The sequence below is a fragment of the Haliotis asinina genome, chromosome 2 (assembly GCF_037392515.1).
Source record: "Haliotis asinina isolate JCU_RB_2024 chromosome 2, JCU_Hal_asi_v2, whole genome shotgun sequence".
Taxonomy (NCBI): domain Eukaryota; kingdom Metazoa; phylum Mollusca; class Gastropoda; order Lepetellida; family Haliotidae; genus Haliotis; species Haliotis asinina.
Window position 1 is genome coordinate 89,408,264 of NC_090281.1, and position 18,690 is coordinate 89,426,953.

The window sequence follows — 18,690 nt, forward strand, 5'->3', positions numbered from 1 at the left end:
ATGATAAAGCATGTCACGAAAGCATATATGTAGGTATTCATTCTCTTAAGTTTGCATTATTTTACCATTTAGCCAAGGGGAGCATGTTTTTTTTTTCATTTGAAATGTATAAATTTGAGGCAATGAGTTTGGGAGTGTCGGACAAGAATGTAGACATATTTCGGGTTTTTTTCAAATTACAAATATACGTAATTTCACTGTATTTTCAGGGATCGTTTCTAAACCAGCAACTGGGAACTAAAAGAGACAGCATCTGGAAGGCAAACCCATCCCCGCCCACCGTGGTATAGTGATTAGAGCGTCCGCCCGGAGAGAGAAGGTCGCGCGTTCTATCCTCGGCGGCATCATACAGACAGACGTTAAAAAATAGTACTTGTTAGTCCCTGCATCACTATAAAACAGCTTAAGTCTGGGCTTGTCCAAGCAGCCACACACACACTAGCAAGCACGTCGTCATATGAGAGAAATAATCTATAGTACGGCGTTAAACCATCTCACCTCACCAACAAAGTGAAAGGCAAATCCACGTTCAGGCCTAAGGGACGTAACTCTATAGCGAATTGTAGTGCCCGAGACGGCTTGCCCTTGAAATTTAAGACCAGCCGCAACGTTGACATTTCATATATACATACTTATAATTCCATACATATACAATGCATACAGTTTTTACCATTTATACTTCATCATGTTACATCACTAGCGCGGTCGAACGCATCAACAGCAGTTATATGAGGATTAGTTTTCTTCAGAGTAGGTAGTTGCACTTTTCATTTCACAAAATACCCGCACCATAACCGTGAGACTGGTGATATCAGGCCTTCTTCACATGACTGTGCTCCAGAGTTATGCCGTCGACGGGAATAGAACCCAGAATTTGGGATTCACTGAAGAATACCTCATACCCAAAGGCAAGCTCTTCCCTGTCTTTTCATGTCCACAGAGAGAAAACAAACAATTCTCAGCACACAGAGGACAAATTCTATTTCGTCTCTTACATCAGAACAATAAGTGTCATGTGATGCAGCACAATAATGGTCATTATCAACGAAATGCTGACATAATTATGTCAATAGGTACATGTGTCCTTAACCGTGCATTGTTCGGGAAATAATAAATTTAGTATCCAAACCAATTAGTGGCTTACGTTTTGAGTGTGTAACAATAGACAGTACAGTCTGCACCCAGAAAACCTCCTCACTGCTGTGACCTTACGACATAACTCACATTGGCTGAATTGAAACCGATTCACGAGTATGCACACCGCTAATAATGACCCCGATGAACCGGTTTCAGTAAAAACATTCTTTTCATGTGGGTGTATTTCAAATGTGAGCAGAAGACATTAGCTAAACTCATGTAGGGTCTTGGGGAATGAATGTACGCTCCTCCGTTTGTTGATAATGATTTGCATATCTACAGTTATTTCAATACGTAAGAAAGATCTGTTTAAAATCTTTGAAAGGTTGAAACATCGTATTGCCAGCTAGATTATTCAGGACGAGCGGAGATGAGGGTTGGGTATGTGGTTGAACTCACTGCAAATTACATTTCAGACAATCTAATTCTATCGAAGAGGTTTGGGAGTACATCTGATTTTTTTAAATATCTTAGATATACACACAGACCGCCATTCCCTAGCCTACACACAATTATGAGATACCCGTTTCCTCACTAAATCTACACAGACACATTTAAGTGATACGAAGACTCCTGATGACTCATGGCATCTGCCTGCTGTACGTATGGCTCTACTTAGCATGTAGTTCTGTTATATTGCTCCGTCCAAAAGACCATACAAAATGGACTGGATTCATTAATGGAAAAACTAACACTCACAATGTCGACGCTAGGTGTCAGCAAAATCAGATAGCAAGGCGAATGTTGTAACATTGCCTGCCTGAGGTCCTCTTTCCGGTAGGAACTCTGATCAGTTTGTAAGTTACATGTATCTCTATCAGCGCAAGATGATGGGTTAGGCTCGTGGTTAAAGTGTTCACTCTTCACACTGAATACTCAGGTTCATTTCCCCACATGGACACAGTTATGATTTCTGGTGTCGCGTCGTGATATTGCTAAATGCGGCTTAAAATTTTACTCACTCACTCACTCAGTTCTAAGACGATTACACGTATCTCACAGCAAATACAACATCGGATCTCTTACAACGACCCCCCTGTCAATTTGTTTACTGAAAACCATTTGGAATCTCCATCCCCAGGCTACTTAGAGAAGTGATGTGATACCCAGAAAGATGAAAAACATTTTACATCGGCATATCTTCCCCTCGGCGATGAATTGTTTTTACGTCCATGATCTAAAATGCAAGCTGCTGTGTTAACACCTGGGAAGGCATGTCATGACAATTACCGGGATTATCAGAGAGGTGGTGACATTCGAAGTGACATTTGACCTGACACACGCACCTGACTTTATATCTTTAACAGTGGGTTACTTTAGTTTAAAGCTACTTTGAGCAATTTTCAAGAAGTATCACGACTCGGACCAACGTTCTTAAAATGAAATTGAGCTTGGTGAGATAGAGGTATATTTCAAATTCGAGAACGTCACTAATATTTCCCACCTCTTTATATTCGGCTTATCCACTCTCACATTGTCGAGGATAAATAGGTATTTCTTATCTGAATTATGAAACATGTTCATCTCCAACTGGCAGTACCCTATCTATGATAGGATAAAGGGGTAGCTGTGTGGTAAAAGCAACTGCTCGTCAACCCAAACTCCCGGGTTCGATTCTCAAAGGGTCACCATTAGTGCTCCATCCCGGTCCCAATCCTTTACAAAACCAAGGTATTACATGGCGACTTCAGTTAGCCACATTAATGCCAAGTGTAGTGGAGATTTACATCCAGTGAAGCAAAGCTTTGCTTTAGTGATGAACATGCAACCTATCGACGTATCTCGTGGAATCCAAACAGGGTGTGTGACAATCCACCACACAATAAAAACAGGTAAGATTCCCCCATGAGATATCTCAGGTGTGCCATACACTTCTCCCGACAGCGTTGGGCGATGCCTCCTCGTGGTTGGACGCTCTGGAATGCTACTGAAGATGTCATAAATCACTGTGAGAAAACATCATGTGTGAAATAATAGAGGTCCTTTATCGGAGGTGTGGGGAGTTCATGACTTGAGTTCTTTGCCACACGCCACGTGACGATCCACGTGCGTAAGGCGTGGAGTGAAGACGTGATGTAACATCACGAGCAGTACAAATATGACTGTACATATCACACAACAGTAAACCCCAGTATTGAATGCCATGATCAAGCCGAAGTCAAAACTACGTTAAACAACACATCTTACACACAGTATATGCAAACACTGGTAACAGAAGCATGGTTTTGATATGATAAGGTGATAAAAAGCAGATGTAGAAGTGTAAAGCCGCTCCGTAACAGCATCACCGTGAGGAGCACCAGATATACGTCATCATCTTCCTGAACAGAAAGAGTACGCACTAGACCGTCGGGTCGTTTGAGGACAATGTCTTCAGTAGTGCAACAATATCACTGTAGGGAACACCCGTTATAGCTAATGTGAATGGACAGTAATGCTTTCTGACCATGCCGTCGTCTAAGCATGGCGCTATCAAATAGCAATAATGTAACAACAATCTCACGGTTGGGAACAGACTTTGTAACGTATACAAGCAGTAAGTACTGGTACTCGACTTCTGGTCATGTGACCATGTTGTCATGTGATATCTTCAACATTATCACAAAATCCATCACTTAAGGGAAATTCATTATCGTCATCACGAAAATGCTGATATCGGGCCATTGGCTTTGTACGTCGTGATCGATTGTTTTATATATAACAATATGGCGAAACCCGTATGAATGCTAAGTACAAGCACTAGGTCTCTGATCATGTGACCGTGTGTCATGTGACTGAGCATGAGGTCCTAAAAAATAGTAAGTCTGTGAAAAATATATGTTGTAGGAGCAACATGACCATATCTAACGTAACCGTTTGAGCATGATGCTTCAACAGTGTTACATCAACACAGTGACCACGGACAGCGACACCACAGGTCGCAGCAACAGCACCTACAGCTACTGTAACGTCATCAAATGACCATGACATAGGCCTTGGACCGTGCAGCCAAGAGAGTACAACCCCCAGTTTAAAAGTGATGGTTGACAAGCAGGGGCTTCACGATACAAATTCTTTATCGTGGGGTACTTCCGAAATCCAAATGTGTTTTGCTCGAGCGGTATTACATCTGAGCGTGTTCTCCAACAAAGTTGTCCGGACGCTATACTAAATCCGCTCGTGTTATTAAATCAAGAACCGGACCTTCCTAAACAGTAAACGAGTTGAACAAGTCAACCAACCACGCAGAACACACGAAGTGAGGAAACGCTGTGAGGAGCTTTGGTGTGATCATGGTATACAGGTTGTTAACGTCTACAATGCTTACAGTACATGTGCTGCTATGTTGTCCACGTATACGTGACGTCACACCATAGTGTTCTGAATGGGACTAATGTCAGGGCTTATTATTGTGAGTGGGGTAGTTTAGTAGTTACGCCAAAGACTCAGGATCGATTCCCCATTTGGGTGCAATGTGTGAATCCTGTTTCAGGTGTCCCCCGCCGTGATGTTGGTGGAGTATTGCTAAACTAAAACCATACTCACTCGCTTTTCTATAAACATGTCCTAAATATATGTTATATTCAAAGTCTGTATATGTCTATATACATGAGCTAATGTTTACAGTTTAGTGAAAATTGTTGAGAACACATCAGCTTGATGATATTTAGACATAAATTCAGAAAACAACGCATTCTATTGAAGGTGACATTTCGTATAGTAATCTATTATCTGTATCCGTTGTTCCACATAGACCATAGAAAGAAAAGGGTTTTCATAGATGTCAACAACGTTTCGAAATATGTCCTTACTCGTCAGGCGAGATGAAGGTGTAAAGATGAACTCTGAAACGTTGTTCTTTATAATAAATAAGCTGACATCCATAAAAAAAGTCTCTCCTCCTGATGTGTATCAAGCGCCATTCAAAGACATGTGAGACCACATACATCTGATACTGGCAGCTGATATTGGTGGTGTGTTACATATTATGCAACATAACTCGCTGGAGCAACATAATACACGAGTTCTATTTGAAAAGTTTTTATATGTACTGTCAAGTACACGTATACCTCACAACACATCATCTCTAGATGTAATGTCCTAATGAGGGCTGCAATCTCGAAATTAATCAGCATTTCGTTTTCTTTGTCACTGGATCTCGAATCCTCGGTCACTTCGAATGTCGCATGTCTTTAAACTTTCACATTCAAATCAGTCTGCAACCAGTGGATATTCGGTAAAAGCCATTTTGTATTTTACGTTGAAACATCTTAAATAGTTTTAAGATCAGATAAAATGTGTTCTACTTACAGCCCTATATGAGAGCAAGCCCTTCTGACATGTTGTTTCTCCACTTCAGACAGACATGATGAAATACATACACATTCTCAATACAGTTAAACCCATCCGTCCCGTCATATTTACACTCCTTTCGGACCACATACAATACTTTAAGCAAATATTGAACGTTATATGTTCCCGGAGACGAAGTGTCCTTGATAGAGCTCAGTCCCCAAAGTGCTCCTGCATGGTATCGAATGATGATAGAAACTATAAGAAATTTCACATATCAGTTATCGTGTACATCGTGATGTATGTTGACAAACGCTCAGTCTGGTATACAGTATTTTGGTTTGACCTAGCTAGATAGGATAGGCAGTGAATTGTATGACCTGAACATAGTTTCTTGGGGTTAAGAAACTCTGTTCTGTAGATCAGTATTCATGGTGTAGACGTGTGATTTAATGTAAGGCTGGAGCGATAGCACTGATAAACCGTTCAATCACATGTACGCCTACACTAGAGGGCGCTACGTGTCAGACCTACCTTGGTTTATACAACCCCCTGCATTCCGGGTGTGCTAAAGACACAGTTTATTTTAAGCTGAAACTCTACCCCCTGCCCGTCAAGTATGTCTCAGATATATGTTATTGATGCAGCTTTGTGTTTTTGAGTGCTTCAGCAAGTCTCAAGATTGTACAATCTACTACGGGGTAATTTCAAAGTATTATATTTCAGTTATATAGGTATTGTATCTTTGAGATAGTTACATTGCTGTAGGATTTAAGTGAATTTCGAAGCTTTCATCAATATTTTGCATTCTGGGCACACGTGTATCCTGCAGATAGATAGTTGGCTACAATTGTTTTAACGCAATTAACGATGAAGAAAGCAATACTCCTCCTCATCTCACCACTTCAACACTCTACCCACCACAGTACATCAACATTCTACCCATCTCACCACACTACATCAACATTCTACCCACCTCACCACACTACATCGACATTCTACCCACCTCACAACACTACATAAACACTCTACCCACCTCACCCCACTACATCAACATTCTACCCACCTCACCACACTTCATCAACACTCTACCCACCTCACCACACTACATGGACATTCTACCCACCTCACCACACTTCATCAACATTCTACCCACCTCACCACACTACATCAACATTCTACCCACCTCACCACACTACATCGACATTCTACCCACCTCACCACACTTCATCAACATTCTACCCACCTCACCACACTACATCAACATTCTACCCACCTCACCACACTACATCAACATTCTACCCACCTCACCCCACTACATCAACATTCTACCCACCTCACCACACTACATCAACATTCTACCCACCTCACTACACTACATCGACACTCCACCCACCTCACCACACTACATCAACGCTCTACCCACCTCACCACACTTCATCAAAATTCTACCCACCTCACCACACTTCATCAACATTCTACCCACCTCACCACACTTCACCAACATTCTACCCACCTCACCACACTACATCAACATTCTACCCACCTCACCACACTTCATCGACATTCTACCCACCTCACCACAATACATCAACATTCTACCCACCTCACCACACTTCATCAACATTCTACCCACCTCACCACACTTCATCGACATTCTACCCACCTCACCACACTACATCGACATTCTACCCACCTCACCATACCACATCAACATTCTTCCCACCTCACCAAACTACATCAACATTCTACCCACCTCACCACACTTCATCAACACTCTACCCACCTCACCACACTACATGGACATTCTGCCCACCTCACCACACTTCATCAACATTCTACCCACCTCACCACACTTCATCAACATTCTACCCACCTCACCACACTTCATCAACATTCTACCCACCTCACCACACTACATTGACATTCTACCCACCTCACCATACCACATCAACATTCTACCCACCTCACCACACTACATCGACATTCTACCCACCTCACCATACCACATCGACATTCTACCCACCTCACCAAACTACATCAACATTCTACCCACCTCACCACACTACATCAACATTCTACCCACCTCACCACACTTCATCAAACTTTCTACCCACCTCACCACACTTCATCAACATTCTACCCACCTCACCACACTTCATCAACATTCTACCCACCTCACCACACTACATCGACATTCTACCCACCTCACCATACCACATCAACATTCTACCCACCTCACCACACTACATCGACATTCTACCCACCTCACCATACCACATCGACATTCTACCCACCTCACCAAACTACATCAACATTCTACCCACCTCACCACACTACATCAACATTCTACCCACCTCACCACACTTCATCAACATTCTACCCACCTCACCACACTTCATCAACATTCTACCCACCTCACCACACTTCATCAACATTCTACCCACCTCACCACACTTCATCAACATTCTACCCACCTCACCACACTTCATCGACATTCTACCCACCTCACCACACTACATCGACATTCTACCCACCTCACCATACCACATCAACATTCTTCCCACCTCACCAAACTACATCAACATTCTACCCACCTCACCACACTTCATCAACACTCTACCCACCTCACCACACTACATGGACATTCTGCCCACCTCACCACACTTCATCAACATTCTACCCACCTCACCACACTTCATCAACATTCTACCCACCCCACCACACTACATCGACATTCTACCCACCTCACCACACTTCATCAACATTCTACCCACCTCACCACACTTCATCAACATTCTACCCACCTCACCACACTACATCGACATTCTACCCACCTCACCATACCACATCAACATTCTACCCACCTCACCACACTACATCGACATTCTACCCACCTCACCATACCACATCGACATTCTACCCACCTCACCAAACTACATCAACATTCTACCCACCTCACCACACTTCATCAACATTCTACCCACCTCACCACACTTCATCAACATTCTACCCACCTCACCACACTTCATCAACATTCTACCCACCTCACCACACTTCATCAACATTCTACCCACCTCACCACACTTCATCAACATTCTACCCACCTCACCACACTACATCGACATTCTACCCACCTCACCATACCACATCAACATTCTTCCCACCTCACCAAACTACATCAACATTCTACCCACCTCACCACACTACATCGACATTCTACCCACCTCACCATACCACATCAACATTCTACCCACCTCACCAAACTACATCAACATTCTACCCACCTCACCACACTTCATCAACATTCTACCCACCTCAGGGATGGTGGGGTGGCTTAGTGGTTAAAGCGTTCGCTCGTCATGCCAAAGACCCGTGTTCGAGTTCTCAAATGGGTACTTTTCATGAAGATCATTTCCTGTTTATGTTCTCTGAACCAGAAGGAAACATAAACAAATACCGAGGGTATGCGAACCCATGGGCGCCGAGGGACGTGTGAACAAAGTATTTATCTTACCGCACACCTCAATCTTAATTTTGAACTGTTTCAAACATGGGTATCGGATCGCACACTTCAGCCAACCTGTGTGAATCAAACGATACCAATTTCGCATCTTCCTGGTTTTTCCTGCGGGTATTGTCTTAGTAAAATCGCAGCTGTGCAATTCCCCTTCTTAATACTCAGAGGGAATACATTCGAACGTTTTGTCTAAATTTATCAGTTGGTATGCGAGGCAAACCTTTTCCTAGCCATCGCTAGATCTTGCAGACGACACAAGAAATAACTCCTTTCCGTCGATTTGCATCCGCAAAACATCGGTAATGTCCGTGCATCATGCGTGATTCAATGTTATTCGAGATAAAGAAGTACTTCTATGAAGTACCAAATGAGTTGCCATTGGCAGCGGGGTACATTGCAATGTACCTCGCTTGTAGGTGCCAATCAGAAAACGATATTTATGTGTGAGGTAAGATGAAGACATAGCCATGAATAAAAACAAACCCGTGTTTTGGGGTGAGTTCCCTGACCCTACCTGCCTTGCTCGACACGGGGGTATGCTCTCGTCATACCTAGTTGTCATCTTACTATTAGGACAGCAATAAATGTCACTACAGTCTATCGTTATAGTGTATTGAGACAATTGCATGCCCCAGAGGGGTCAAATATGAATGTTTTCAGGTCAAACGTGACTGATTTCCAGATGATGTTATCAACAGTTTTATTTCAGTATCCACGAGTTCAGCTGAACACACAAAGTAATCACATGGACACCTGCACGCCCGCGTTCATACACCATATATCCGTTCTCCACAAGCGATGTGTGTTGTTTTCTACTGCGTCCAGTTCATGATAATTAATCTTTATGTGGATTTAACATCATACTAATTTGGCACATAATATTAACATGTTATAAAATCGATCACATTTAGTGTATTCTTCGTTTTTTGTAAATGTAATGGCTTTTATGTTTGAGAATACTTTTCAAGATACGTTTCCCCCTTCCAAATATATCACTGCTTGTCTCCCTTTATGGACCCCCGAAAGATTCCTGGCTCTGCTTTAGCCATTATGGATAATTATCCATGCAGGGATAGAAATCCGGGATAGAATTGTTTTTCAGAGGCGACTAACGGGATCGGGTGGACAGGTTCGTTGGCTTGGTTGACGCATGTCATCGTATCCCACTTGTGTAGATAGACGCTTATGCTGTTGATCACTGGATTGTCTCGTCTAGACTCGATTATGTTCAGCCCGCTGCCAAATAGCTTGCCTGTTGCTGAGTGCGACGTCAAACAACAAACTCACCAACTAATCTGGATAAAATATTTGAAACAATATATTTATTTGTATTCTATCACAGTCGTCGGATGCATTCCATCTATATGAACGACCAATTGAAACAGTGATTGATGTTATGAGCACTATTAGCAGTGTACGATCAGTCACCCGACCCACCACTTATCCTCAACATGTACTGGTGGCTGGGGCCCTCTTCTGGCCCCTAATGCCTCGGGGTATCTATCATTAACCCTTGTCAGTGGTAACTTTATAAAGACCTGGATGTCGCTGAAAACTGTCCTACTGCTTCCGTTTGAAATAAATCACAGTTGTTTCTCTGTAAGTCATATCTGCCGCAACATATTCCCATATAGCCAAATCTGCGGTAACAGATGACAGCAATGCCTCTCAAGTGTCCTTTGTACATCCAGGAATATGTATTTATAGAAGTGTACTTATTAAGAGACAGGCTATTCGCCGTTTACTAAGGCCAAATCTGTCACCTTGCAGGAGTCCCTTACTGCTGCTGAATGTCAGATGACAATGTGAGTCAGCGAGTTTAGCTTAACGCCGTTTTTATCGCCGTCAACGTGAGACGAAATATGGAGCAGGTAATAAACGCTTTAACACTTTGGTGTAGCAAGCCACACAGGTTTCTGGGACCCCCAAGGGATGCGCGTCATCAACGTCCGTTCGAGACTCTGCCTTCCGAATTACCAGGGATATTATGTAAATACCGAAAATACCTGGAAAATGAATGTGAACACCGATATTGTTTTAACATCACATACGGAAAGGAATACTCAGTATACGAATTCTGTTTTGTTACAAATGTATGGTCCTTTATTATTTTTTCTGAAAACAGTTCCAGTAATGCACAGCACTTTTGCTAAAGTGCTAACAGTGCAATTTGTTGTATTAACCTGTTACAAACAACTTGTAGTGACAATAAAGATCGTCACTAGTTTGGTTTTTGAGTAGCTTTTATGTGGGATATAACTCGTATCTCGCGAGGTTCTCACGCATGACTCGGCAACGTTGATTCATCAAGTGAAGAAGATACGCTATCGTTAATGTGTGTATTCATATCTCGGACATAGAAAAAATAAATATAAGTCATGTGTGGGTCGTAGCTGGACTCCAAGGTGAAACACCATTCAGTTTCTTCAGAGATTTAAGATCAAGTTCCTTCAGTCATGTTTCCGACTAAGGACAAACACCGTGTCTTACATCTGCAACTAGTTGTATGCGATTTAAAATCGCATTAAGGTGTTGCATGCTAAAAGTTGTCTCTACAAGTCGGACCGTGAGAATGTATAAGACATATATAAGACATTTGGCTACATACCGGAATACATCTAGATAGTATGAAAGATTATAATTCAGTCTGTGATGTATCATCTGAGAAACTGCCTACTGAGAATGTCCTTGACAAAATGAAATGAAGCCCATTTCTGTTGTACCCTTCCGTAATATTGCTGGAGTATTGGACTAAGAGCGGAGTAAAACATGAATCATTCACTGAACATAGAAATAACATGTTTTTACTCCATGATTCATAAGAGTGAAGGGGCGGTGGGGTAGCCTAGTGGTTAAAACGTTCGCTCGTCACGCCGAAGACCCGGGTTCGATTCCCCACATGGGTACAATGTGCGAGGCCCATTTTCTGGTGTCCCCCGCCGTGATATAGCTGGAATATTGCTAAAAGCGGCGTAAAACCAAACTCACTCACTCACTCACTCATAAGAGAGAAACGTGTACAAATGTATTGTTAAAACCAAAATGTTCTGTTCTGGAGTAGAATAAGTTCCAACACTGTTGCTTGTCATTAGAGTCATTAGAGTAGATGCAAATGGTCAGTTTGATAACATGAGCGTGTGTCTGCGCTCACAGTGTCAACCACTAGTTTGTCTGGTGAGAACCGGTTGTTACAACGGGTCACCGTGACATATTTGGAATAATACTGACCCAGCTAATACAACAAACAAAGCCACGAAAGATATCCGTGAAACAATGTCAGATCCTTCAACACCTGAGTATTTGCGGAATGGAGAATGCACACGCTCACATGCATACACATCCTGAATCTCATGAATAACTTTGTTGGTGAGAAAACGAAAATAATCTTATTCATAGACATGACCTTCAATTTGACACACGGCAGTGTTTCCGTCATCTGTCATGTCGGGCATTCACTGAATAAAGGATACAGTTTACATTGAACAGAACAGAATCACAGAAACAAGTTAGCATTTGCGACTTCTCCCAGCATCACATGAGGTGAAAATCCCCCGTCATATTACAGATAAACTGACATACAGAGGTAACAACACACCGTACACAAACAAAATTGCTTTGGGGTTATTTCCCTACATATTTCGAATAGTATTTTGATGGTGACTCACAAGCCTCAAACATTGTGCATGTGTTGCCCAAACACCTCAGATATCGTAACCAGATGAGACGATGCCAGCGGCTCACGTTTGGTCGATGCTGAAAGTTTAATGACATGCCCACTTTAATGGTCGATATGCTCTGATGCCGACAGCATGCAGCCGTCTTGTCACTGTTGCGGTACCAAAACACTGTTGATGCTCATGACGTCGCTGCGAGCACCCGGTTGCACAGGTCTGTCTTCAACTTCTCTCAGATGTTTGGGCAGTCTAGCTGACTGACGTGTTTCATTTGTCTGATGATAGTCTGCCATGTACAGCCTAACGTACTGACAGTAAGGCTGTTCGAACCCCCCATCAACAACATACAAAGGGATCGCCCTCGTTCCGATGCTCATACTCTTTGCATTTAATGCTGCATTTAAATGGTGTATGACTACAATCTCAGTGTTAACAAAATCATGTGTTGTCATGACATAACCCACAACACTGTAAATGACATGTGAGGTTTCGGCATCACGCGCACAATGTTTCTGACTTAAATCGCCAGGTGTGTATATTCGTTTGCACGTCAGTACATTATATAAATATTCTATATAAATATTATTATGATAAAGGTAGAAGATACTATTTTCAAGGAGACAAACATTATAGAAATGGATGAAGGGCAAAGTAGTAGGCGAGGAAATCGGTGTGTTGCACAGTGGCCGGACATACATTTTAGAAACCGTATTTCCTATGGTAAATGTACACCTTACGACATTTACTTCAGTGACTGACAAGAACATGACAATTTGTATGTCCATAAACACCAGTGGATGTCGCTAACGGTTACCATATGCAGGGAAATGCAAATAGCGTCTGTCTTCAAAGGATAACTATAACAAGGTCCTACAGAAAAACACATGAGAGGATAAACCACATACTCTAGCAAGGAGAATCCACGTCATAGCAACATGTAAGGATTCTCTTTCACTGGTCTCCCTAAAATGAGATCAGATCTTTATCTTGCATGTTCTCCACCATGTTATATCACACCTGTGTCGGTATCACCACACACACACTTATTCTATGATAACAAGAATACATAACTAAAAGAGATTACAAAGAGATCAAATACACTGGAACAATCTTCCAATCATTCGACAGCCTTACGAAACTTTAGCATAAGTTATATCTGGTACAATCACGTAATACAGCACGTTTTTAATTGAAATAAAATATTTAGCCTACCTCAAGAATATCTGATCTATAAATGTCCCGAACGCCACAGAGACGTTCCTCCCAGGAGTAGTGTGTGTCAACGACAACAAACTCTATATGTATATTCTTTCCCGACACATGTCCCATAAAACCTGTTCAGAGGGACGTATTCTTGAGGGTCGTCTCTTTGTTTGCTGTCATCAAAAGATTGGGTGTTGACCTCTATACAGATTGAATACAAATATGCCAGCTCTCGCAACTATGCATAAACCAATGGTGCTTTACATTTTACCTCGATATTATTTGATCAGTGTTGCAAAGTTTAATACAACTGTCTCACTTAGGAATAAGTATTTGAATGGCTGATTTGGGTGTATGCGGTTTAGTCACATTCTTCAATATATCATTCACGTATAGGCCATCTTAGCATGAGATTTGATCTCATGTTTACATGTTAGTGATCATAGAGAACATCAGACTCTTTTACCAGTTGTGAAGAAATGTAACATTAAACTAAATATCTCTGGTGGTGCACCAGAGGTATCTGTGGATATTCAACGTCCAAGCAGGTAACACATGTCAACGTGACCCAGATACGGGCCATTTGTTTACTGGGTCAGGGACTTCACACATCATTAAATTTTAATTGCTACAATTCAGAAGTCATATCGTTGTCAGATGGGTACCAAACTAGACGCCAGTATTAACAACTTCAAAATGCATCCGTGTTGATGCCCGTGTTGTTCACTTACATTGCAACTTCTTTAAGGCCATTTAGAACCGCAAGATGCAGTATATATTGAGAAAATTAACAATTTGTAATACACAAATATTTAACTGACCTCAACATTCATATTTGTGGCGTTTGTGTTCACGTTTTGTCATGGCCAAAATGCAAAATGACAGGAGCAGAATGGAATGGATACAGATGGTTAGTATGATCGTGCTTCATTGATCTCTTAACTGAAGGGAGGGTGTGTTATGTTAAAGGTCATGTGTTGTTTTAGTATGAATAAGTAAGGAAGGGAGGTCGAGATGGGCGGTATGGAGGACAGCCTTCGTAATTCACGTCAGTCCTTAGGCCTTCGTTATCCCCAAAAACGAAGAGTATGATTTTTCAGATAATATCAGTGAGCATTTACTAACTTTTATCTCGGTCAATTGTCACATTTTTGTTTGCTGGGAATTCCTTATATTGTAGATAAAACGTAGAGTTTACACATACTGATCAGGACCCACAACATTTTATCGTTCTGGGTCCTTAGCGCCTGCAGCTTTTCAGGGTTAAAGGCAAATAGTAGTAGGGGGTCATTAAGAAAAACGCGAAGGACGGCTGCCATAAATATATTTCCACCTTGCTGGAAAAACTAATCCTGGATCCCCGATCATTTGAAGAACAATATCAGAGAGGCATAGGTTAATATTTAGTGTCTGGTCGTTAAATGCAGAGACCAATCTCTCCCTTCCCACCGACCACCGAATCACATATTCAAATTAATGTACTAGAGTCCTCACGGTTCCAGATGTCAAAAGTATAGTGCACTAAATAAGGTTCATTAATACAGACTTGTAACGGAGGAGCTATGAAGTCTAGTAGGATGACGTCACGGCACCCGTGACCTGGACAGATAAACATTAAAAGATGTCAGTCTATATCTGTCTATATCGTCTTACTATGGATACAGATGTCACACTAACATAATATCGGTGCTTGGACAGTAGACTAATATCCTTAATCCTTAACTTTAACCAAGCCTGGCTCACACTTAGAGATAACTGTTACCCAGGTCTCGCGTTCTAAAGATACGATCGACCTGTCTGTAATGACACACCTAGGATTACACACAACACAAAGTTTAATGGTTGATATGAGAAAACGATTGTGGGTCTTACCTCGTTCAACGAATACTGTCCCAGGTACACAGGAGATGGACCAGCGCCTTGGAGGGACGCGGGGGATATTGTGACTGGGATATGGAGGATGAGTTCCGAATATGAAATGAGTATGCTTCGCTCCACTGGTTTCATTTCCCGGGGGCACTTCGCTTCATGGCCAGGCGTTGCTCGCACCTCATCACAACACGGGTATTTCAGCACGCGGTGTAACGCTTCGCAAACAAGTTATGAATGTAATAAAGGAAGAGTCACGTGGTTAGTGTGCGTTCCGAGTTGGAACTTGATCAAGGTGAGTGAAGAGATGCATGGATGCACCCTAGACTAAGGATCGGCCTCTGAATGTATGAAACTTTGATATGATCAGTAAAACCTATTTTAACTGAAAATGATCCCATGTGAGATGAACCTGAGGAAATCTGGACTGCTTCATGTGCGGTTTAAGCATTGCAGGGAGGGTTAGGAAGTATGGAAAATAATGTGGTTCATGAACTGTGAGACAGACTAGGATGAGCCAAGTATATGTACCTGCCTCACTAGCACAGAGACATATGGATACAAGTACTGGCGCAGTTTTCCACAGTGTTTACGGATTCTGTAACACGTGTTGATGTTTTTCTTTAAAATGTCAACGTTTGATTCATTACATTATTTAATAAATTTTGTATCATGTTATTGTTTTTATTTTGTATTGAAAGGAGAGACTGAATATGAGCTGCAAAGCAAGTTTTAGAAAAGAAATATTTCACCCAGTGTTGGGGCTGTAATGTATTTTTCGGGACACTGTAAAACCGGTTTGGGACTCCAATTAGGTCAGGCGTATCTATTGTTATCTGTGTGTGCATATTTTACATTGTTTTGATTGTCGCCCGTTGTCATGTGTGCATTTACGCTACAAGAATAAGGCTGTACGTTGTCAGAGCTAGAACACGAAAACTGACCGTTCCTGTTAGTTCGATAAGTATTTCTTCAGCTGTTTATACAGTCAAGGTGTGCACAATGTGCAAATATAGCGTATCATAGCGCGAACCTGTAGATGGCAGTGAGATCGCTTAACGTCTTTAATAACAATGTTCGAGTTATATCATGGATGGCGCGCTTAATGTGGGAGGAGCTCCCGAAATGATGTAGGTCTCGGATGTTTACCGCATTGGAAAACCCACGAGCGCAGATCAGGTGATGACAAATTTAGCACATAATTGTCAACATCGGATAAATGAGTTAAGCTTCACGCCGCTTTTAGCAATATTCCAGCAATATCACGGCGGGGAACGCTGGAAATACACATTGTACCCACGTGGGGAATCGAACCCGAGTCTTTGGTGTAACCACCGAGCGGATTGACCACTAGGCTAACTCACCACCGCCCAGTTTTGCATTAAGAGGCGTGGCCAGACAGAGGCATCTCAGCTCCTTAAATGACCGGACTATCCTTCAAGGACGATTTATTCTAATAAACTAAACAGAGACAGAGAGAAACGACTGCGTGAATAAGCGCTTCTTGTGAAACAGCATACCTGTTTTGGGGGGATTTTCTCGTAGTTTTTTTTTTTCTTTAATAAAGTTTGACAGGTTTTTGACTGAAGCCCATTTGTGATGTCTCCTGCCGTGATATTACAGGTATATTGCTAAATGCATTGTAATGCCATACATTCTCTCTATTTTTATATTAAATTTACTCTTTTCTTTTCATTACTGTGCCATCTCCGAGTTTTAACAGTTAACCTGTAACTAGAAGTTGTGAAGCGCATAAGGGAAGGTTTGGTTGGTTTGTTGTTGGACGCCACATTCAACAATATTCCAGTTAAATGGCGGCGGCCGTCAAATAATCGAGCCTGGGACAATCCAGTGATCAACATCATGAGTATCGATATACGATGCTCTAAGGCGTAAGAGCGATATACAGATTAGACTAATAAAAGTGAATATGGATCCAGTTTAGATAACATGCTTCTGCGGATAATAATAACACAATAACGCAATGTGTTTTGTGACCTTGTTTGGTTTGTTGTTGTTGTTGTTGTTGTTTGCTTTTCTGTTGCTGTTTTCAGTAATTGTTACTGAACATTATATCCCCCTCTGGATCCACCTTTGAAAATAAACTAAACATCTCGAGGTTTCGACTACATAAACTCAGACAGAACACGTCTTCAATAATTCCTAACACCTCAGGTGTAATTGATTCGGCGAGTCAGCCTAGTGGGTAAAGCGTTCGCTCTTCACACCGAAGACACAGGTTCAATTCTCCACATGAGTAGAATGTGTGAAGCCCATGTCCCGTGTTCCACGCAGTGGCATTGCTGGAATACTCCTGAACGTGGTGTAAAACTATACTCACTCATACTAATGTGATGTAATTATTTGTCATGTATGTGTAAATGGCGGTTGCTACCATTGCAATGTAAAGTTGTTTACGGGGGGATTGTATGTGTAGGTTCATTCTTAAGCATTTAAACTTCCTCCATAAAGATGCTTTCGTGCAAACCAGATGGCAAACTAAACACACTGTTGTCTAGTCATTGAGTCAGCAGTCATCTATCTGGACCAACATACATAACATGCCCTTGTGTGAGTGAGTAAGTTTAGTTTTAAGCCGTTTCCATAGCAGGGGACACTAGAAATCGCTTTCACACATTGTACTTATGTGGAGAAGCGAACTCGGGTCTTCAGCGTGATGAGCGAGCGGTTTAACCACTCCGCTTCCTTACCGACCCATTTCGCATCAACAGCCGTGCCCAGTCAGACGCACCTCAGCGTCCTAGATGACCGTCCTTCAAGGACGATTTATTCCCACAAATCACAGTAGTGACAGAGAGAAAGGTACACATCAATAAAGCGCGTCTTCCGAAGCACAGCATACACTGGGGTTTCTAAAATGTATAACATGTGACCTCTACATTGATAACAGTAAAAAAAGTTTATTCAGATCGTCCTAAGGATGTTCTGGCTAATTAATATCCTCATCGGAATACTTTTACCCTCAATATCAATTCCATTGTTACGATAATTTAA

General features: G+C 41.9%; 1 protein-coding gene across 1 annotated transcript in view; it reads right to left on the reverse strand.

The window, feature by feature from the left end:
• Positions 1–16,004, reverse strand: part of LOC137274552 (uncharacterized) — a 56,135-nt gene extending 40,131 nt beyond the window's left edge. Inside the window, exon 1 of the mRNA XM_067807803.1 lies at positions 15,679–16,004. The gene's annotated coding sequence lies outside the window, so the exon portion shown is untranslated. The remainder of the gene's footprint in view (positions 1–15,678) is intronic.
• Positions 16,005–18,690: the final 2,686 nt, after the last annotated feature.